This window comes from Equus przewalskii, chromosome 15 (genome assembly GCF_037783145.1).
Source record: "Equus przewalskii isolate Varuska chromosome 15, EquPr2, whole genome shotgun sequence".
In the NCBI taxonomy this organism is placed as follows: domain Eukaryota; kingdom Metazoa; phylum Chordata; class Mammalia; order Perissodactyla; family Equidae; genus Equus; species Equus przewalskii.
The window spans coordinates 46,186,008-46,209,146 of record NC_091845.1 but is presented as its reverse complement, the minus strand read 5'-3'; the positions used below and the strand labels follow the sequence as shown (position 1 = coordinate 46,209,146).

The 23,139-nt window shown below is 45.0% G+C and overlaps 1 long non-coding RNA gene across 1 annotated transcript; it reads right to left on the bottom strand.

Moving 5' to 3' along the window:
* Positions 1–662: 662 nt before the first annotated feature.
* LOC139076171 (uncharacterized) lies at positions 663–22,573 on the bottom strand. Its single transcript, XR_011527490.1, has 2 exons — positions 22,481–22,573; positions 663–1,160 (listed from the first exon to the last, which is right to left on the bottom strand). It is a non-coding gene; the product is annotated as an uncharacterized lncRNA (long non-coding RNA).
* Between the last annotated feature and the right edge of the window lie 566 nt (positions 22,574–23,139).

Here is a 23,139-nt window from a genome sequence, read left to right as displayed (position 1 = left end):
GACCTCCAGTCCTCCAAGAGAGGCTGCAGGAGAGTGTCCACCCACCAGAAGCCCAGACAGGAGTGCTGGGGTTTCTCAGCGTGGCCAGCAGCCCCCTACAGGCCTGCAACAACACAGTGGCCACCAATAACCTGGTCTAATTCATAAGTCCACATAAGCTATTCTTGGAGACTCCCAGAAGTACCTTGAGGTGGGGCTTGCAAAAGACTGGAGTTCCTGTTAACAATTAATGTGACATAGTTTTCTCCCATGAATGGTGAGGCTGAGGAACAACTAGTTACAATACTGTAACTTAAATATAGATATTTAATATTGTATTTAATTTATATATATTATATGTCAATATTATATATAATTTAATATATATAATAAATATACCTACAGCTCCTCGCACTGCCCTCGTTGGTGGAAGTGTGACTACAGTTTCTGAAGACAGACTGCCTAGGCTAGAATCTCAGCTCGGCCACCTACTAGCTGTGTGGAGGGACATGTCTATAACACATTTGCCTCTTTCGTAAAATGTGTATAATATTAGTCACTTCCAAGGCATTTGTCAGGAGATTCTGCATCTAGAGCTCTTAGCGCATAGAGTAATCACTCAATACCTGTTAGAGAACATTACTGCCGTCAACACAGACACTACCCTCCACTTCTCAATTCTCAACTAAGGATATGATAGTGAATATTGATTATTTTACTTGGCCATCCAACCTCTGAACCCCCTTTTTATTTGGGAAGTTCCCCCACAAGTCCTCATTGTCTTCAGTGCCTGCCTGCCCTTGTAGACAGTGACAATGACAGAAACTAGCATTCTCAGAAGACTTTGCAAGTCAGGGCACAGGCCACCTCCAGGACCCACTGACCCTGTTCCCACGCTGGGCTTTGACTCAGGAGCTAGAAGCAGGAATGGTGGAGTTCTTTCTCTCCCTCTCTGCTACAGGTTCAAGTTTGTGGCACAGAGGCAGCAGTAATGTCACCCAGGGTTCAATGGCCACAGCAGCAGAAGTTTCTCCAGACCCCTCTGCCATGTGATTCTGGATGTTGCTCCAGTCTGCTCATCTTCCACTCCGTCATCGCCCTTCAGCTGACTCTCTAGATGCACAGTGTCCTTTCCATCCAACTCTCTTCTGCTTCACTCAGCAGAGGTTGGCTTCTGATGCCTATAACAAAGAACCATGACTGATATGACTACATTGCAACGTAACCACGCTACAGCCTGGAGCTCACAATGCCTCTCCCTCTGAGTGCCTCCAAGAGTCACCAGCAGTCCTGTATTTCTAAATCTGAAGCCAGTGCAAACCATGACTCATGAGGACCTCATGGTTTCTTACCTGCCTTACTGAGACAAGTCTCCTCTCAGCCCAGCCTCCACGCTGCCGTCAGAGCAATGCCTATAGAACACAGATGTGGACCCACCACCCCCTCCTTCACTGGCTCCTCCGAGTCTTCAAAGCACTAAGGGCACCCAAAGCGTCCATGGTCTCTTCTGACTACTTTTCAGTTGCATCTCCTTCCACCATCCAGCCTCTGCCTCCAACACACAAGCTCACACCTGTACAAACACACCATGTCCCATTGCTCAGCTCACAGGACATGCCAAGCACTGAGGTCTACGTATCCTTCATCCATCAAGACATAGTTCAAAGTTCATCCCCTCCAGGAAGCTTTCCCTTCCTCTTATAGATTACATATTAGAGACCTCTGGGCATAGATTTATTGTCAAACTTTTCAAACTCATTGATAATTGTAAGTCTACCCTGTGATTCCCTGACGAGGATTGTGTCCTTCATATCTGTATCCCAATACCTAGAGAGGGTAAGCATTTGGTCAATGTCTGCTGAATTACTGAAGGAGAAATTGTTATGTCCATGTTCCCTTCCTCCCTCATGTCCCCTCGACCCTTTGTTTTGGCCTCTGTCTGGTCTTCATTCTGTTCTGCAGTGATTACTGGTAAGCACATTTTTTCCATCTTGGGCATTACTACCAAGAGTCATATATCTGATGTTTGTGAACTTGCTTTAATCTAGATCAACACAGTGAGCTGGCCTCCTGTGTTGCTCACATTTACCTCCCTGCAGAGTTTTTGAAAGCCTGTCCAAACACATTTAGGGTTTCTCTTACTCTTCCTCCCCGAGGTGAGTGGGCCCCACCAGCCCTTGTCCACAAAGCCTCCTTAGCTCATGAACTTGGGACTTGACCATCTTCAGAGTGAGAGAGAGTGGTACCAAACTCTGCTGGAGTGCCCAAGAGAGCCCAGTCTATGACAGGGCTGGAAGGGGCAGGGATAGATGGCCTTGGACCAAGAACGCAGAGCTCTGGACCATCTTCCCGGTTTGGTGGGATCTGGGCTGCCCAGCTCTTTTTCTGAGGTTTCCTGGATATGTCCAGGGTCTTTCCAGTGACATATCTGGATCTACCATCCCCAAGGAAATCAGGAAAAGAAGGCACCAAGAAACTCCACCTAGAAACCTGCAGGTATGTATATACAAGAGGTGTAGAGACACATAGACTCACTTACATCTGTGCTCCACAGTTTTTGTTTTAAAGCAACCTAGAACAAAACTACCACTACTCCTCTCTTTATGCCTCCTCTCAACTCATTGCATCCTGAGTCACCTGCAATACAGCCTGGTGGGCCCCCAAAGTACTGTGTTCACAACTCCAATTTATTCTACCCCAGAAACAGTTCTACTTCCTGTCCCCCTCTCCCTCCTTCTTCTTCCATTCTCTTCTGTAGGCAGTGAAGTGAGGCACATGGTTACCCTCAGCCTCAGCTTATTCATCTGTAAAATGGGACCAATAATACCTATTTTGCAAAGTTGGTAATGGGATAACCAGGCTAGGACTCTAAAAGACACCCCATAAAATGTTGATCTTTTGCTTTTCTTGACTCTGACCCCAGCAGCCCAGCAGCCTAAGGCTCACAGCATCCAGCGCCTTATCTGGCAGCAGCCCAGGAAGGGTCAGCACTAGCAGGTAAGAGAGGAGAGAGAGAAGAGCCAGTGGACGGGTGAGGATGCCAGGGATGAGAAATGATTGAGCTGTTTTACAGCAGAGGATGATGCTCCCAGGCTTGGAGGAGTGGTCCCTGGGCCACACCTGTCATAAAGCATCAGGAATCATCTATCCACATCAAAGCAGTCAATTCCTTAGTCTCTGAGTGTTTAAATCATGAAGACAATCAATACTGAGCTTTGAATGCTGCAGCAGTCCTTCATCCAAGGGCTCCTGGGGGACCACAAACAAAGCAGGTTGCCAGTCAACTCCTGCAGATGGGCTGTGTTGGCCCACTCCTCTAGGAGCCAAGTTGCATTCTGGGTGTCAAGGGTCAAAACTATGCTCCCATTAGTGACATCTCCATTTCTCTGGTGATTTTGCCTAACAAGGTGGCAGAGTCCCTGCCTCTATGCACTTGTGGAACTGGATTTCCACCTTCTTAGGTCAGATTCCCTAGAGGCAGAGCATGCCAGCAACCTCGATGTGCCCATACCCTCAATGACGATTTCCATCTCTAAAGTACTTATAGTCTGTGAAGGTTTTGGCACACAATATCTCATCTAAATCCTACAAAATCGTTCTGTGAAGTAGGCAGAGCAAGAATGCTTTCCCTCATTTGAGAAAGTAGAAAATAATATTTACAAAGAGTAAGTGGCATCCAGCATGTAATTCTCAGGGCTGGGACGCCAGCCCTGGGCTCTGTCAAGACTCCAAGACTGGGTGTCTCCATTCCCTGCTCATAATCGAGGTTTTAAATTTCTACTACTGGACCTCTCTCTCCCCTGAGTTCTTAAATAGTCCTGCTTCTCTGACACCCTGCACACAGGGTTATCAGAGCATTCAGCCCATTCGCTTATCAGTCCCACCACCTAGACTGACATCTTATCTTGGCATCTGTATAGCACCAGTGTCTAGTATAATCCCACTTTCAAAATGACCTCCATCGACTGAAGCAACGGTAGGTATGGCTGAAGAGTGACCAAGAACAGGCCATGCATGGCCTCGAATGCCAGGCAAAGGAAATGACGCTTAATCATATAGAGTGGAGATAAAATGAAGGTCTTAGGCAGGGCTGTAGCATAATCAGATTTGCATGACAGAATCCATATGGGTCTGTGTGGAAGATGGCAGGAAGGAATCTCCCATCACTATTTTAAAATAAGACACTTTAAACATGAAAGTGTTTTTGCTGAGGAAATTGTATTATCATAGGGGAGCTTGAAGAGGGGGTAGATCCAGAATTCTCTAACCTAGAATTCAAGACCGTCCATGAATGATCATTCCCCCATCCCCTCCAGCCTTAAGTACCCCACTTGCTGTTTTGTACTCTAGTCATTTCAAGCAACTTACAATTTCTGAAAAGGTTATGCCAATTCCAGACATCACACTTTTGCCCACGCTGTTGTCTCTGCCTGCAATGCCTTCCATTCCCATCTCCCTGGGAAATCCCTATTCAGTGTTCACAGCTAGGGCAAATTCTAGGTCTCTTACTGTCACTTAGGCCACTCCATAAAGGACTGCTGATGAGGTTGGGTCAGTTTTGAGTGCACTTATTGGGACTAAAGGCGGAGCTTTTGAGGTAACCAAGGAAGGTCAAAACGCGAAGACTTCGAGAAGTTCAGTGGCCAGAATGAACTCCATCAGTCCTCCGTCAGTGCTCCGTCAGTCCAGAGTTTACTTGGAGATTGGTCAGCACCGAAAAAATAAAAACAAAATAAAATAAAATAGATTGTGAAGGCAGATATCCAGGTACCTCAGGTCCCCTCAATCCTTATTCTCTCAGGAGAAGCAGAGAAGAGGAAATTGTACAAGTTACACTGCCATCAGCAGCGTTCGAGAGTGTCAGTTTCTCTACATCCTCATCACTTGGTATTTTCTGGGTATTTCCTCCATCTCTGAAGCACTGAGGTACTGTTTGCCATGCAGAATTTTGGGAACTGAAGTTTTCTCCTCTTTGTCACATTTTAGTGATGGTTTACTCTCTTAGTAGCCTTTGTAGACTGGCATTCCAACTCCATGTGCATAATGGGCCATTCCTTTCCTTCTTAGCTCTAAAAAACAAACACACAGAGGTAGCCAGATTATGTTCCCACTGGGCTGGCTCTAATTTTCTCCTTTTCTCTGCCTCTCTAGAGAGGTGCAAGTAAGAGTGCAGTTATCATAGACATTCCTTTAGATCTGTCCCACTTTTTAAATAAAGCATTTACAAGCATCAGTTCCTTAATAATTACTGGTAACAAATTCCTTGGTCACACCCCACTGACACTGTAGGTTTGCCAACAACCAGCTGTGTGATCCTGAACAATTTCCTCCCCGTCGCACCACACTCAGATCTGGGCAAGTAAGTGGAGCCCCTGCTCCAATCCCCATGCCTCAGCACCCTACCCCTGCCCCCTTGCTTTGGAATGCCTTCCTTAAGGCATTCCTAAGAACAATTTAGTACTTGGAACCAGCCAGGGCCAGCACTACTAACTGAACAGAGTATCCTAAGCATGGACTGGGAACCATTGGGCCCCAATCCCTATTTCTTCCTTTCAGAATGCTCTCTGACCCTCTTTCCCATGGGTAGAGTTGAACTGATGCCCCGAGGAGCTCCAGGACTCACGCTTATGTGTAAGGCCAGCTGATGAGCAGACTGTTCCCACTCGCTGTCATGGTATTTCTTTTAAAGGATCACACAAGACTGGGCTGCCAGAATGTTGCTGATATGCTGATTTGAGGTGACTCTCACTTACACCAGACATAGGAGAGGTCAGGGCTCTGGACTTCCACCAGTTCACCATCAACCGTTGGCCTTAGGTTCTGTGCGTGGGCCGCTGGGTTGGGTTTCATCCAATTGTGCTCTGACTACAGTGTTCCCTCCAGTCTATAGCTCCTGAGGGCAGCAGGGATAGTTACTCTGTGTACCGCCTGCTGTGGGCACCCAGGGCAATCACCACAACCCCTCTGCAGGCTCTGCTCCCTGTCAGGCAGCCCTCTAGCGTCGGCTGCACCTGTCTTCTCCAAGGGTTTTCAAGACTGTTACTCCACAAAGCCACTGGGCCTGTTGGATCAACGTCCTCTTTTCCCATCAATCAATGTAGTGACATCGTGATCTCTCAGGTCAGTGGTAAGCCACGCTGGACAAGAGATGGCGATTCCCTACACTAACGGCTCCATGCATGGGCCTTAACCTAACTGCTGGTGTGGAAGGCAGGGCAGCAATCAACTTTGAGAACAACCACAGTTTAGAAATGCAGTGATGACAGCTTAAAGAGATCAAGAGACGATATTGTCGGAAGACATGTTCTACATTTACATTATAAAATTCTAGACAGTAAACTTAACATGACCAGAAAATGAAGTATCGTTCATCTTTTCCAGCATATTCTGGGGAAGACTTTCATTTGTAGTTGTGATGGTCAGTTTTAGGTGCCATTTTGACTAAGCTATAGTCTCCTGTTATCCAAGCAAATACTAATCTAGGTAGATGTGCTTAACACTTATAATCAGCTCACTTTATGTAAAGGAGATTATCTTTGATAATCCAAAGGGCCCTCGTCCAGTCAGTTGAAAGGCCTAAGAGCAGAACTGAGGCTTTTCTGAAGAAGAGGAAATTCTGCCTGTGAACAGCACTGTTAGCTCATGCCTGAGAGCCCCAGCCCACCCTTCCTGATAGCCTGCCCATAGACCTCAGACCTGCCTAGCCAGCTCCCACAATTGCATAAGCCGATTCTTCACAATAAGTCTCTCAATATATACGTATCCTACTGATTCTGTTTCTCTGGTTGACCTTGACTGATACGGTGGTCATCATCCGTGAAGCACAGTACCATTCTTTGAGAGAGCCACGGGAAGTCATTATTCACAGGTGGCACAGAACATGATGCAGCATGATGACTAATGATAAGGCCAGCACTAAATAGATGGAGTTAGGGAACTGCAGAGGCAAGGAGATCTATTTTGTTTCAATACAAAGAGGTTCCCAAAAGCCATGGCATTTTGACTATTGCTATCTTTTTCTCATAGTGGGAGTTATGAAATTACCCAGGAATGGTGCACTTCACAATAAAGGAGGTCCAGAGAAGATTCATGGACCTAAAAAGGAAGAGACAGTGCCTGGAGTCCACAAAGAATCTTCACCTACACTGATAGGACAATAAACAAATAAGTACCTCTTCTCTACTCATTATTCTAAATCTTAACTGATAAATCACTGTGCCTTATGTGGGCCCATGAATTTTCCAATACGCTTATTAGAAAATTATTATTTTCTAATTATAATTTCATTACAGTATTTATTTAATTTATTTGTATTTATTATATATATTATTTATCATATTATTTTCTAATTACAATTTCTTGTTATTGTTTCAAGTTGCTTATATAGACAGGGACCCTGCAAAAACTATTTTCACAGGGTTCTCTTACCCAAGTGAGTTCACGTCTTCTCCTCCTGCGGCTGTTTCTCCATTGTAATGAAGAATTTGACTGGTTCTTCTCCACAGTTCTTTCTAGCTCTAATATTCTGAATCTTTTCCCAAGGAATTCAAAGCACCTTTCATCTAGAGTTAGAATGAACTTCAGCCCAGCAGATGTGGGGCTTTAAATGTGGCTTAAAGGAAATTCTCCCCTCACTTGTCCACTCAGAGCCTCTTGCTCCATTCAGACAGAGGACTTCCCTACTCTGTTCTCAGATCAAGAGCGTCCTCCTTAGGACATCTCCCACCGGGATTCTCACAGCAGACAAGTAGCCCAGGCCAAGTGTTGGTTGGATTAGAGCACCAGGCTCACATCTTTACTTCTTCATACAGCGACTCTCAGCCACGAGGCCTTGCAAGCAAATTCTGTGTGGTTCTCCTCTGCCGGGTGGACACAGTCACGTTGCCTAAACTTGACCTTAAAGCAGTGTAACAACCGCTGCAAGCATTTCCATACATGGTGCTTTGGCTCCTGTCCAGCACAAACACTTGTACGTGGACGAGTGTGTAAGGAAAGGAGTGCCAGAGTGGGAGACGGGTGTTCCAAGTTGAGCTCTTCCAATAATTAACAATGTAAAACTGGGAAGATTCTTTTTCTCTCCGGACCTCAGTTTCTTCATTTATAAAATGGGTAAGATAGACTAAGACATTAAGGTTGCTTTCAGTTCTCACATGCCGTATTTTCTTTTAATATGTAAAAGAAATATGAAAGGAAAGTACAAATAATAATGTAAAACTCATCATATTCCTTCCACTCAATATATATATACACACACAGACGCACCCACATATGCATGTGTGTGTGTGTAAGTTTTTAATTTGTGTAGGTAATATATTTATTCTCCTTTTTTTAAAATGAAGAAATCAAACATTAGCAATGCTTTTGACCCCTAGAGGGACATCTGAATCTGCATTCCTAAAATGGCAGTGCTTGTTCCTGACTGGTTCACAGACACACTTGGTGTTTTCAATAATGTGAATGCTGATGCCTTTCAATGGGACGTGTATTCCCTGGTTCTATTACAGCCTTCCTCCTTCCAACTCTGTTTACCAGACTTCACTCACATTTACGTATCCCACAAGGCCACCCAAGGCATTTGCGTTTGTGAACATCAATTTATTATGCCTACCTGAGAACAGAAATAATAAGTGTTTCCTCTGCCTTCCCATTTCACCTCCACTGTATCTCCCGAGAGATATTTCATGGACAGCGAGGGCACTAAGAAGTTCGTTCTTCCTGGCGTGGATTAATTGCATCCTGACATGACACAGGCTTGGAACGAACAGACTTGGGCCCAGATTCCAGCTCCACCCTTGGCTTCTTTATCTAGAGCCTCCAATTCATTTACCTTCCAGAGATTTTGCGATGATCAGCAAAAGCAGCTGGCACAGGGGAACACGCAGCGGGAGCTCAATAAATGCTAATTCCTTCTCTCATGATGTTGCAGAGTCAGCCCGAACCTCTCTCCAATTTCTTCTCCAGGGAAAAGGTCTCTTGGGCCCACCCAGGCTGGGCTGTGGTGTGCAACGCCTCATTAACAGATGTGAAGAGGCTGGAAATCGAAAAGCTGGAGTAGAAGACCAGAGCGAGGCTGCCTGTTCTGTTTCTTTTGCAATCACACATGACCGTAGGGAACAGCACCATGAACAGGGCCAATGTGACAGCAGCCTGGGTCAAATGCAACTGCCCTTCTGAAAACGCCTAAGGCAGCACAGCTTTTGTCAACCCCCTCCCTTTTTTTCCTAATCAAGGCAAAGATTTAAAAAAAAAAAATCACATAGCGAAGGAAGCCAAAGGAATGTTGGTGCCTGTCCCTAGAAGCCACAGATATCTATTTTTGGCTCCCAGTAAAGCCCAGTACACTGTAATTAGTATAATAACATGCTCTCTTCCATAAAGACAGACGATACAGTTGACCCCCCGTCCCCATCTGGACACAGGACATGTGCTGTGGGTTGTTTTGTCAGCTGTGGACTTGGATTATTTGTCGGTATCCTCTCCTCTAGTTTGGGCAGGAAGATGGGGAAAGATGAGCGTGGGGTCAACCAGACCTCTGAGGGAAGAATGGGTAGATGTGGAGTCTGGGGTATCATGGGTGAGATTAGTAAGGAATTTGGTCCAAGCAGTCACTTCTGTAAAGAGCAACTGGCCCCTCACCTCTTTGGGAATCAAACCCCTTACCTTGGCCTTTTCACCTGAGGCTGGTGGATTCAATGTGGGCTCCCTACCCGACCACTTACTAGTCTTGAGAGCTGACTTGCCCTTGAAGCCACCCTCCAGCACTCTCCAAAGGCCAGCCTCCCGGTAAGATATCAAATATAGGGCCGGCCCGGTGGTGCAGCGGTTAAGTTCACACGTTCCGCTTCTCCGTGGCCCGGGGTTTGCCAGTTGGGATCCTGGGTGCGGACATGGCACCGCTTGGCAAAAGCCATGCTGTGGTAGGCATCCCACGTATAACGTAGAGGAAGATGAGCATGGATGTTAGCTCAGGGCCAGTCTTCCTCAGCAAAAAGAGGGAATTGGCAGTTAGCTCAGGGCTAATCTTCTTCTTCAAAAAAAATCAAGTATATACTCTCAGCCCAGCCTCCCGAAATGCAGTAAAACCCAATTACCCATAGGTAGGCAACCATAGAACACTGCACATTGCACATGGAAAGAAAAATGAAGACATGTGAAGAACAAACAGTATCAGGTCAGCTCAGGAGTAAAGCTTTCTGAACACCCTCCCTCACAAATAGCACTGTCCAACCACCCAGAACCTTCCCTTTCTGCTCGCCCCAGCAGTCTTGATCGTCTCTCTGGTTCCAGTCTTCTCCATTCCCAATCTGAACTTGGTTCTGCCCACTGGGTGACCTAAGCTTTCCAATATTACATTTAAATGTTACAACTCTTTTAGTCCCCACCTACCCTTGAGTCATTAGTTTCTAAACCTCGGTGTCATTCTGCTAACCCTGGAGAAGGTACAAAGAAATCTCTTACCAAACCTTGTCGCCCTCATTTGTAAAGTACAGATGATCTTTCAGGCTCCTTCCAGTTCAGAAATCCTAATTCCAAGAATGGCTTATTCAACTGTGAGCAACCTGATATAAGCCTATCAACATTGGATATACACGCGTGTGTGTGTGTGTGTGTGTGTGTGTGTGTTGTATACAGACATGTAGAGGCAGGTGGGTATATATGCATAACAGCCATCTTTTATAAAAGCCATCACAACCTACAATTATAAAGACCTTAGTCATGCACACTGTAGCATTCGATCTTTATAACAGACTTAACAGAGGCAGGGCAGGTGTTGCTCTTCACATCAGATCTTCTGACTTTAGGGAAGTGCTGTCTCTGTGACCCTACACTGCATTCCTCGCCAGCAGTGGCACTGGGAGTGTATGTGCCTCACAGAGAACGGGTAAATGGGACGCTCTTCCCCTCAGTTCTCCAGGCCAGTATAATGCTGTAGCTAAGAGCTCGGGCTTTGCTTCAGACTGATAGAATTTGAATCTTAGCTCGCCATTCAGGGCCTGTGTACTCTTGAGCAAGTTACTTAACTCCTCTGAGCCTCAGTTTTATCCTCTGTGACATGAGGGAATTAATAATACATACATTACAATGTAGTTATGAGGATTAAATGAGTTAGTCCATGGAAGTGCTTAGTATAGATGTGGCACATAGAGCCTCATAAATATTATTATTTAGATTCATACTGATATTAACATGCACTGATCCCTAACGTGTTTCCTGCCACATATATTCAGAATAGGTTTAATTTTAAGAATCCAGTAGCAACACACCATTCCTAGCAAAAAGCATGAATCTAAAGTGAGGATAGATGAGCAAGTTCAGAAAGGACATTTGAGAAACCTGACGGAAGGAAAGACACCACCTCTTGTAAAATTCTGTGGTCTTCCAGATTGTGGTGATTCATATGTAACTAACAGAGCAAATCGTGTGTCGATAAACAGAGCTGTCCACAAGGAGTGGCTCCCAGTTCTGTTTAAAGGAGCACCAATCCCATAAAAGGCCATAAATAAGAATGAACAATAGCAAGAACCTTGGCTTTCAACACAGGACACGTTTCCTGCATGGAGCCTGCTCTAAATGCTTACGGATCCAGCTGGAAACAGCATTAGGCAGAAGTGGGGTCTGTAGCCAGGTTAGTCTAAGCCCCCTTCCAGGCTGAGAGTCGGCTCCCTTGCAGTTGGAAGGTTTGGGATGACTCTTCTTCCACATCCCAGCTATCCAGCTGCTGCTCGGGTTTGGTTCCTGGGGGAATACCTCTCCCAAGCCAGAGCGAATGAAGCATTTGTCCTCTCACGAACAGCTTAACTAGAGAGTTCCCAAGGTCTGATACAATGGAATCTACTTCTCCAACCAGCCAGAGCTCTGATCCGAGACTGGGGAACCCTGAATTCTGGCTCTGCCTCTGGCCTGAGTGATCTTAGTGACCGCTGGCTCAGGGTCCCACGCAAGGCTGACCCTCCACCTTTGTCTATGCCCAGGAGAAACTCAGGCTTCCAAGGTGGGGAGGGCAAGAGGACCCTGAAGCCCTTCACACTCTTTCTCCTTCTGTTCCTTTCTCTGGCCTAATCTATAAAACGTGGAGCCTAGGCTGGTCTGTCTAGGGCATGCACTCTCAATGGGAGTGGTATTGCCCCTAATGGGGCAAAAATTGGCTCTTGAGTGAGGAGTGTATGTATAAAAAAATTCTTACTCGTTTTATGTATAATGCACAGATATACATACAGTACATAAATAGATACACAGTACATAATATAAATGTTAATTCCACACTCACAGCCTATCTCATTGTTTGGGGTTTCATGGAGGGTGGATAAAACATGTTCTCCCTCTTTGTAAAGCTCCAGGTCTTCTTGAATCCTAGAGGTCCCCAGACACCCGGTTTCTTCAGCCAAGGGCCTTAAACCAATCTTCTACACACTTTTTTAAAAATAGTGCCTGTGTCACTGAATGCCCTGATGTTCAGCCCCAGATTTGGTAGTAGGATCTGCCAATGGCACCCTCACCCCCCCCCCGACCCCCCCACCCCGACTGAAGCCATCACATCAGACAAACGGGTGAACTCTGAGAAGATACACTTAGCACCTTTAGCACATTTAGTCCCTCCTGGGAAGAACTCTGACAAGTCTAACCACTTCTGAAGTGGGGCCTTACACATAGGGTAACAAAACGGTTTGTCACCCAAACAAAGGCCACTTCTGAGAGTGAAAAGGCGTGCTATTAATAAATACATATGGACCACAGGAGTCCCTGGGACTGCCTGGGACATATGATCACTGTATTTAAACATATCTATGAAGGAGAACCTACAGTGATCTCATCATTAGCCCAGGGCAAGAACAGATGGCCCAGTCTGGCCATGCCTGGGGTCAGTTTTGGTTGTCACATTGATCTGAGAGCACTCCTGGTACTGAGTTAGTGGGGGCCAGGGATGCTAAGTGTCCTGTGGTGTAAAAAACAGTCCCAGAAAATAAGGAATTGTCTGGCCCCAAATGCCAGTTACTACTGAGAAATATTGATTGATATGATGGATTAATAATAATTATAAATAATGGTAGAAAACTCAGGATGACAATCTCAAGTGCCTCCAGAACTAGTCAGGGATTGAAGGATATATACCCCTTCCTCAGATATTCAAATTCAAGTCTTTAAAAGACACTATCAAACAAGATCTCCTATGCACTGAATTTGGCTTTTGATCTCCAGATTGCGGTCTTTTAATAAAGGTTAAGTGATCAGAAATGATGTTTATGATATATTAAGTAAAAACAAAAGGTCCTAATCAATATGATACCATTTTAGATATTCACATATATGTATGTGCATACGTGTATTATCTCATTTTATGTATACATGTATATGAGAGATACATACATACATGCATGTATATGTATCAGTGTGTATATATGTGTGTATATACAAAAATTCTGGAAGACTATGGAATGAAATAGAGGGTGACAAAAAGAGTAGATGACCCGGGGCCAGCCTCATGGTGTAATGGTTAAGTTCACTCGCTCCACTTCAGTGGCCCAGGGTTTGCCAATTTGGATCCTGGGTACGGACCTGCGCATCACTCATCAGGCCATGATGTGGCAGCATCCCACATAGGAGAACTAGAATGACTTACAACTAGGATGTACAACTATGTACTAGGGCTTTGGGGAGAAAAAAAAGGAGGAAGATTGGCAACAGATGTTAGCTCAAGGTCAATCTTCCTCACCAAAAAAAGAGTAGATGACCCAAAGCTTAAGTGTCTTCCCTTTAAAGTTTTCTAGAGCTATGGGAAATATGGAGCTTTTTAGCAGATATTGGCAACTGCTTAGGATGGAGAACCCCTGGGAATAGTCTATGAAAAGAAACAGCAGCCACAACTGGAGGGTCTGTGCCTGTGACTGTCATCACATCTCAAATGATTTTTCCTAACCCTCAATCAGACTTCTGGTGGACGTGAATCCACCCCCCTGGGCTCAGCCTGCTGACCCACAGGAATGGGAGCAATGTTGAGGGGTGGGGGTTCAGACTGTGGGGGACCAGGAGGAAATCAGCTGCAAATGAGCAAACTATCCTCCACTCGCATGTCCTTCTATGAGGAAAACACATGCCCTGGCCGCCAAGACAATTATTTCTGGACTCAAAAACAGGAAGAAATTCACTAAACACTACACCACCAGCACAAAGAGCAGAGAAGGTTTGCCAAGAGCATGGCCCTGTCCTGACCAAGACATCAGCTAAGGCCTTAAAGGCAAGACCCACTGCCAGGCACACGATTTCTGAGGCCAAGGGGAAACCCCATCTGCCCTAGTCCCCCTCTGATGACTTTAAGATAATCTTAACCCAGGCCCATAGCTGGCAAGGGAGCATTGGGACTGTCTTGCCATTCATGTGGGAGAAGACATCTTTTCTAAGCTCAGCTATGCTAGGCCCCATGCATCCTTGATTCCCCCCACTCTTCTCAACAACCCTATAATGTGATTGACCTCTCACATGTACTATCTCACTTAATCCTACCGATGACCCTATGAGGGAAACATTACTGTCCCCTTTCTACTGATGAAGAAACTGAGGCTCAAGGAGGTTAAGTCTCACAGCTAGTCAGTGTCAGATTTCAAGTCTAGAACTGTCAGTGCCACAGTCTTCACTTTCCCGTGCTTGCCCATCATTGCACACCTCCAAGAAGTGGCAGAAGGAACTGAGATAGTCCTTCGTGGGTGGTGTAGCCATTGCTGCTGGGTCTCCTTGGGGATAATGTCAAAAGATGTAAGGGGATCTGGAACTGAGCCTTTAGAGACAGGACGTAGACAGACCATTCCATCTATCAGCTGTGCCATTGACCTAGACATCAGCCAGAAACTTTCTCCTATAACGTCTAGTAAAATTAAGTTTAAAGGACAATAGCATTCATTTGCAGTGAGAGCTGAGTAAGGGGAAAAGGACACACATCCCTTTCTCTGACTCTCAGATCGCATCAAACTTTGTTAAAAGTTGTATTAGTTATCTGTTTCTACATAACAAACAACCCCAAAACTAAGTGGCCTAAAACTATACCATTTATCTAGCTCATGATACTGTGTCCTGGCAATTGGGACTGGCCTCAGCTAGGTGGTCCTTCTGTTCTTGGCTAGGCTCCCTCATACACCTGCAGTCAGAGGCAGGTCAGCTGTTGCTTGGCTTTGCTGACAGTCACCGAGCTCTCACATTTCTCATGCCTGCCCTGGATGACTGGGCTGACTCAGCCCTGAGCCACCTGGTTTCTCATCATCCAGCAGGCTACCCTGGCTTGTTCACATGATTGGACAGGTTCTCAAGAGAGAAAAGTCCACAAAGACTCTTGAATCCTAGGCTCAGAACTGGCGCCATGTCACTTCTGCCACTTTCTATTGCCAAAGCAAGTCATAAGGCCAAACCAGATTCAAGAGGTAGGAAAACAGACTTCACCTCCTGATGGCAGGAGCTGTAAAATCATATGGCAAAAAGGTATGGTTATAGAGAGAGGAATAATTACTGTGGCAAATAATATACCACAACTGGCTTAACATACCTCCTACTAGTATCCACTTCATGATTCCCCAAGAGGGTCCTTAATACTGCCCCTCCCTATTCAATTCAGGTTCCTCTGAAGAACCCTAACCAGGTAGATGCTGATACCCAATCCTCACCCCATTTTCTACACCTTGTATCTAATAGCTTTCTTCAATTCTTTTAGAAACTTTAGCTAAGGAGACAGTCCTCTACACACACACCCAACTAATTAAGGTGGGACAGCAAATTGCCTCTCCTTTGGGGGACCTTACCTTAGCTGGATCCCAATCCATTTCTCTATACTCATCCTTTTAAGAAAGGACTTATTGGGCACCTGTGATATGCCTATCAACACTCTACTGTGTAGGAATATATGGAAAGAACTAGAACCACTTTCTGCCTTCATGGAGTTCATAGTCTAGTGGGATAAATAGACACAAACAAAGACCATTTTAATTTGTTGTTTTAGGAGCAATGACAGAAGTGGGCACAGGACTGTAGCCGAGAAGGGCCAATAAGACTTAGAGGGAAAAGCAGGTGGGGCAGGCTGACACCTGAAATGAATCCTAAAGTTGGTGAACTATGGGAAGGTGCTACATGGAGAGGGAACATCACGAACAGTGAACAAAAGAGGGAACTAGCATTGATGCGGGCTGGAAAGCAGAGCTCTTCATCTCCCCAGAGCATTGGAGAGTCACAAAGGAAGCTGGGGCCATGGGCCCTGTGGGCTGTGTTGAAGATTTTGGATTTTCTACAGAGGGCAATAAGGCTTGAGGGATTTAAGCATGGGATTGGAATAATGTGTATTATATATAATCCTGGCTACTGTGTAGGAAATGGATTGGCAGGGGAAGCCAGGAGGGAAGAGGTCACTTAGGAAGCGATGGTAGTAATTCTGTTAAGAGATGAAATGGCTTGGACTTGGGGAATGGTAGTGAGCATGAAGAGGTGATCGTTCTCATAAATACTTAAGAGGTAACAATTGGCAGATCTTGTAGATTGATCGGTTACAAAGGCTGAAGGAGAGGGAAGTCAGGTTGACAACATTTCCAGCTTAGATGACTGGCCGTAATCACCAACAGAAGCATAGAACATAAAAGAAAAAGAAGGCTGCAGGAGATGGAGGTGATTTTAGAGAACCATGGTGATTTTAGAGGTCTCTGTGGAACTTCTCAGGGGAGGTGTTGAAGAAGCATTTGGACATATTAGAATTAAGCTCAAGAGAGGGGACTACAGTCATTGACGGACAGAACAGTATGAAACCAAGAAAGCAGATTAAATCAGGGAGAGGATATAGGATGGAGATAAGAGGAGTATTTGGGATGAACCTTAGGGAACAACATGTAAAAGTTTCCTGGTAAAGGAGGAAGACATGAAAGAAAGTAGAAGGAACAGCTCATGAGCGAAGAGAAGGAACAGCTGGAGGAGTATGAGGAGAAGTAGGGGACATCAGTGCCAACAGATACCCAGAGAACAGGAAATTCCAGATGATGTGAGGGACCAACAGTTTCCAATGCATTCCAGAAAGATGAAGACTGGAAAAAAGGCCAATTGAATTGACAGTTTGGGAGGCAATCAATGACTTTAATTAGTAATAGCAAACAATTATCCAATGCTTCCATGTCCTAGACATCAAGCTAAGCCTTGTATTTGTATTTTTCAAGTAATCCTCACAACAAGCCTTCAATTAACAATAGCTAACATTTATTGAGTGATTACCATGTGTCATGGGTCAGCTAACTTAATCTTTACAACAATCACATGAGACAGGTTCTATTGTTATCCGTATTTTTAAGTAGGGTTAAGTAGCTTTCCCAAGGTCATGCAACTGCTAAATGGTGGGGTTGAGATTCGAACCCAGGCTGTCTAGCTAGAAAGACCATGCTCTGAACCATGATGCTATACTGCCTCTCTTCATAAATATTATCTGCATTTTACAAATGGGGACACTGGACTCAATGTCACAGAGCTAATATATGGCAAGACCAGGATTTGAACATGAGCAGGCCCACTTCACAGCCCATGTGTTCATTAACCATCACACTGTCCAATGATAGCAAGAGCAGCCTCTGCAGAGTAGGGGAGTAAAGGCCAAACCACAGAAGACTTAGACGTATTTGGGGGTTGAGGAACGGAATTATAGGAATGTCCCCTCAGAATGACAACATGTGGAAGATGCAGAGAAGGGAAGTGGGCAGAGTTCTTCCAGCCACAGACACTCAGAGGGCTCAGGAGAAGAGGAAAGTTCAGTCTCTCCAGCTGAACCTTAGCCTCACAGGTGCCTGGACAGGACCCTGGAGTATTGGTGCATGGTTCCTTTCCTCCTGCCAAAGATGCTGACCTGGCCTCCAAAGTAGTCTTCAAGGGAAACCTTGCTGCCTTCCCCAAGGACCAGGCAATACCAGCTCCTTAAAGAGAGTAAGGAGCTGTGCGTTGGCTCTCTGGAAGTGCTCACCCAGTGGACCAATTTATCTTCATTGTGATTCGGTAGTTATTTATTGCATTCCCATGGGTGCAGTGCCAGCTGGAGCCAAACTTGGTAATCGTTCCCTGCCTTATCCCCAGCAATTGTGTATTACATTCCAGCTGATGGTACGTACACTGATATAAATTGTTCACCAATAAACACGTCTCTTAAGAGCCTTATTTATCTTTGAGAGGCTTCATGAAGTAATCATATAGATTCATCACGCCATATTCTGCCCTTAGACTTTATGGGAGATTCCCCATTAACTTTAATGGGGAAGGTTGTTAGGTGTCATTTTCCCCCTCCCTTAGCATAGATCAAGGTTAGTGCATGGCAAATAAAAGACATATTTTTTGAAAGACTTAATGGGTCATTCCTACTCACCTCCTCAGTGACTGCAAGAGTGCCTTCTCCTAGGATAGTTTCTCATGTTTTGCCTTCTTCACAGTGGAACAACTTCCCCTTTAGGCTTTTGACCTCAGCCCCTACTTCCCGGTACATATTGGTCTCGTGCTGGGAAAATCTTCCTGCCATTAAACTCCAGCATTCTTTCCTCTCCTTCACCCAGTGTCTTTCAAGTCACTGTTACCAAAGTAAATCTATTCCCCTGTTCTTGGCTCATGGTCAAAGCCAAGTCATCGGCACATCTGACATCTGTGTTTGAGCTTACAGGGTAGGAAAAGAGGAAAAAAAATGTCTTCTCTTTGTGTGGCAATTACCTGGAAGGGATACTTCCACTCCCCTCTCATTGGCCCATACTTGGTCCCAGAGATGCATCTGGCTGCCTCATGCCCAGTGCTACTATGTGTAGGAAAGCAGGAGAATAGGTTTTCGTGGACGTCTAGCACTATCCCCCACAGCTGTGCTTGGTTGGCTTATTTAGGCCTGAACTGTTCAAAACCTAACATAGCCAAAAGAGAATATTTCCTCAGAATAACGTTTGTGTAGAAGAAAGAAATATAAACCCAAGAGCTGAGTGGTAGACTCTGTCACAATGGCTCAAATCTTCCTAAACTAAAATATTTTCTCTGAAGTTAATATAAGAAGAGCTTTCAAAGGGTCACCCTTGGCTTCTTTCTCTAACACGGCATATCTGATCCATCAGCAAATAGTGTAGGCTCTTCCTTGTCTGTGTATTCAGAATCTAATCATTTCTTCACCTCCACTTCCAGTCCAAACAACCATCAACTCTCTCCTGGATTAGTTCAACAACCTGCTAATGATTGGAATTCTGCGCTCCTACATGTCTATTCTCAACACAGCAGCCAGAGTGGTCCTTCACTGTCATATTTCTACCATTCAGAGTATCTTAGGTACTCAGTAATATTTGTGGAATGAATGAATAAATGAATGAATGAGTGAATGAAATGGCAGAGGACTTAGACAACTTCCACAAGAGAAAACACATTATAATCAAATGTATGGGAAAATGTTCTTCATCAGCTGCACTAATTGTCTAAATCAGTACTTACCATCAGGAAAGGGAGGAATGCTGTCCAGAGAGCATGGAACAGTAATTTCTTAATTGAAACAACCGGAGGAGTTGACTAGACAGAAAACGTGCCACACTAGAAGAATCTAGAGGAGAATCAAATCTGGCAGGAGCCAGGGGCAGGCAGGGAGATTCTACCTGGGTTTAAGAATCAGTGAAAACATATTCAGGGTTAAGTTGGGGGCTGTAGGGATGTCCTAGAAAGTTAAGACCAGCAGGGAATTGTGGATTGGTAGAGATCTTTCTGGACTAAAGGGTCAGATAGAGGGAAGACTAATAAGTCCACAAAGGCAATTGAAGCAGATGTGGGATACTATATCTCAGCTACAAAAATTAATAATACAAATTTCAATGGCAACAGCCAGTGTGAGAGAAGTTGAGAAGGAAATGGTACCATCATACATAGCTGGTAACATTGTAAATTAGTTCCATCTTTTGGAAAATAACATGTATTAAGAAGAAAAAAGAAATGTTCATATCTTTTGACCCAGTAAGCCCATCCCTCATCCAAAGGAAGAATTTAATGGAAGAAACCAATGATAAATACGAAGACATTCACACAGCAGTCATTGTCATAGCCAAAAAGTTGAAACAATCTAAACGTTCATTAATAGGCAATGACTAAATAAATGATAGTCTAGTTACTCAATGGAATATATGTTATAAAGCTCTCAAGAATACTTATGACATCATATAGCAACAGTAATGATGCTTATGACATAATGTTGTGTGAAAACCACACTGTAAGTTGTAGATTATTGGTTGCAAATCTTTAAAACTATCCACACAACATGGCTAAGACTGAAGAAGAATGTGCAAAAATAATTGTGTGGTGGGATGGGGATTTTTTTTCTTTTCTAAAATTGACTTTATTTAATTACTAAAGTTTGTGTTTTTTTTAGGATTGGCACCTGAGCTAACGTCTGTTGCCAATCTTTTCTTTTTTCTTCTTCTTTTTCTCCCCAAAGCCTCTCCAGTACACAGTTGTATATTCTTGTTGTAGATCCTTCTGGTTGTGCTATGTAGGATGCCATCTCAGCATGGCTTGATGAGTGGTGCCATGTCCACGCCCGGGATCCAAAATGGAGAAACCCTGTGCCACCGAAGCGGAACACGCAAACTTAACCACTGAGCCACTGGGCCAGCCCCCTGTTAATAAGTTTTTAATGACATAAAATTTCTTTCACACAAAAATAAAAGGTTAAGGTATGGGGAGAAGACATCCCTTCTCTTGGTGATTAGTCTGCTACTGCTGCCCCATGAAATCCACCAGCACTGGCAATCACTGAAAAACATGGGCATGCAGGCCTTCTGCACACAGCATCATCCAGCCCGGCCAAGTGAGCACTCCATCTGTCCTACCTACCAGATCTGGGGCAGAAAATTGCTAGGACATTGGGTTTGGACGCCTCTTGGGGTTCCAGTAGTCATATGGCATTTCCTGCTTATAAACAAAGAGAACAGCCTGAGACAATGAACTTCGTGAGGACACTTCCTGCCTACTGTGTTCAGGCTAAACACAGAGCAGCAACCCAGGCTCCAAGGCCAGGGCTGGGAAGACTTAGCCTTTCTTAGTTGGCAGCTCAGGAACCTTCTGACCCTGGAGCCTCTGCTGCCCAAGGAGAGCTGGGGGCTTCTAGCAATAATTCAATTAGTCTCTGAGCCTGCCCGCACCTTGTTCTCAGAATGACCAGAGTGCAAGAGTCAAAGGGTCATAAGTTCTTCCTTTTGCAACTTGTCTTATTTTTTTTGTTCTTTTTTGAGGAAGATTAGCCCTGAGGTAACATTTGCCGCCAATCCTCCTCTTTTTGCTGAGGAAAATTGGCCCTGAGCTAACATCCACGCCCATCTTCCTCTACTTTATATGTGGGATGCTGCCATAGCACGGCTTGATAAACAGTCTATATGTCCGCACCCAGGATCCGAACTGGCAAACCCGGGGCCACCGAAGTGGAGCGCGTGAACTTAACCACTATGTCACAGGGCAAGCCCCACAACTTGTCTTTTTCAATAGCTCACCAAACTCCCCCACATCCCATGATGAGAGCCATAGCATCACACAGAGACAATACTTGTCCAGGCCAGACCATCTATTCCCCTGACTCTGGGCAAAGCTACATTTGAAATCTTCCACGAGAATAGTTGTCAGCCTTAGCCTGAACCTTAACCACAGAAAAATATTCTCCAACCCCCTACAACTCTGTTTATCTGAAAGGCAAAGCAGTGTCCCACAGATCAACTCATCTGAAAGTCCTACTAATTTAATTCCCTTGTACACCACTGCAGTCTGACCACCCACATTCCTTTTCCTCCTGTGAACAGAAACAGAAAGTAGCTGCACGTGACCGTCATCACCATCGCATTTACTGAGCCCTTCTCTTGTGTGAGATGCTGCACTAAACTTTATTCATCCATTTAATTGTCACCACAATTCTGTGTAGTAGACACTGTTATTACCCCCATTTTATAGATGAGAAAACTGAGACAGGAAGACTACGTAACTTGTCCAAGGTCACACACGGTAGGTGGCAGAACCAGGATTTGAACCACTTTAGTTTGAGTCCCAGACCTGCCCATATCAACCATGTTCCCTGCCTTCCTCCACATGACTATTGACAGTAGACAAGAGAAATGTGGCATCACAATGGAAAAACTGCCGAAATTCAATTTACCTTCTAAAATATTTCTGAGTTGCTGGGAATTCACGTAAACACAACCATAAGCTCACGCTGATGACCTGCCCCAGGGGAGGCAGAAAAGCTTCCAGCAATAGCCCAAACCGGCAAAGGGTTTTTTTAAAACTGAGCCTCATATCCAGCCCTGCACTCTGGGAAGAAAGTGGTGGGTCTCAAACTTTGTAAAAAAGAATTTTGATTGTGAATCTTAAACTTCTCTAAATAATAAAGTCTTAATTTAAAAAGAATAAAGGGAAGAAGAAGTTTGACCAAACCCTATGATACTCCTGGGCTCAAGTAAGCCTGCTGTGAGGCCCTCCAGCAGGACAGAATGCAGAGAAGAAGTGACATCCCTACCTGTGGGAGAGGTGAACACGTACGGTCCGGATGGAGGCAGGAGAGAGGCCCAGTGCAGCCTAAGTCTGGAGAGCTGTGCAGCGGCCTGGCACTAGGAGAGCCTGGAGCTACCAGCAGGAGCATCCCTCTCAGGGTCTCTCTGAGATGTCATAGTTGGGGTGGGGTCCTTCAGTTCAGCCAGTGGGAGGGGAATATGAAACTACAAGAGCAAAACATAGATCTGACTATCACTGTAACTTCCCTTATACTCACAGGGTGGTACGGAAGGCTGAATACCCAGTGCAGTCCTAAGAAACAAAGCTTCCTGCTCAAAGACCTCTGCTGTTCCCCTGGTAACCTACAGGATAAAGCTCTGATCCCCTCACATGGCACGCATAGTCCTTTGCGATCCAACTGCTGCTTCTCTCTCCAACCTCGGCTCCCAGGACTGCAACACCCCCAGGGCCACAGCATCCCTTCATCCACAGATGCACCAGGCCTAGGCTGATCTGCATCCGTGCCCTTCCACACCCTCTCTAGAAAGCCCGCTTTTCCTTTCTCTATTCCTACCACTTATTTTACAAGGCCTGCTAAGCTGCTGCACCTCCCCAACTCCCTTCTCCTTATCTCACTTTCCACTGCTTCCCAATTAGTCATCCTTTCCTTTGGGCTCCGAAATA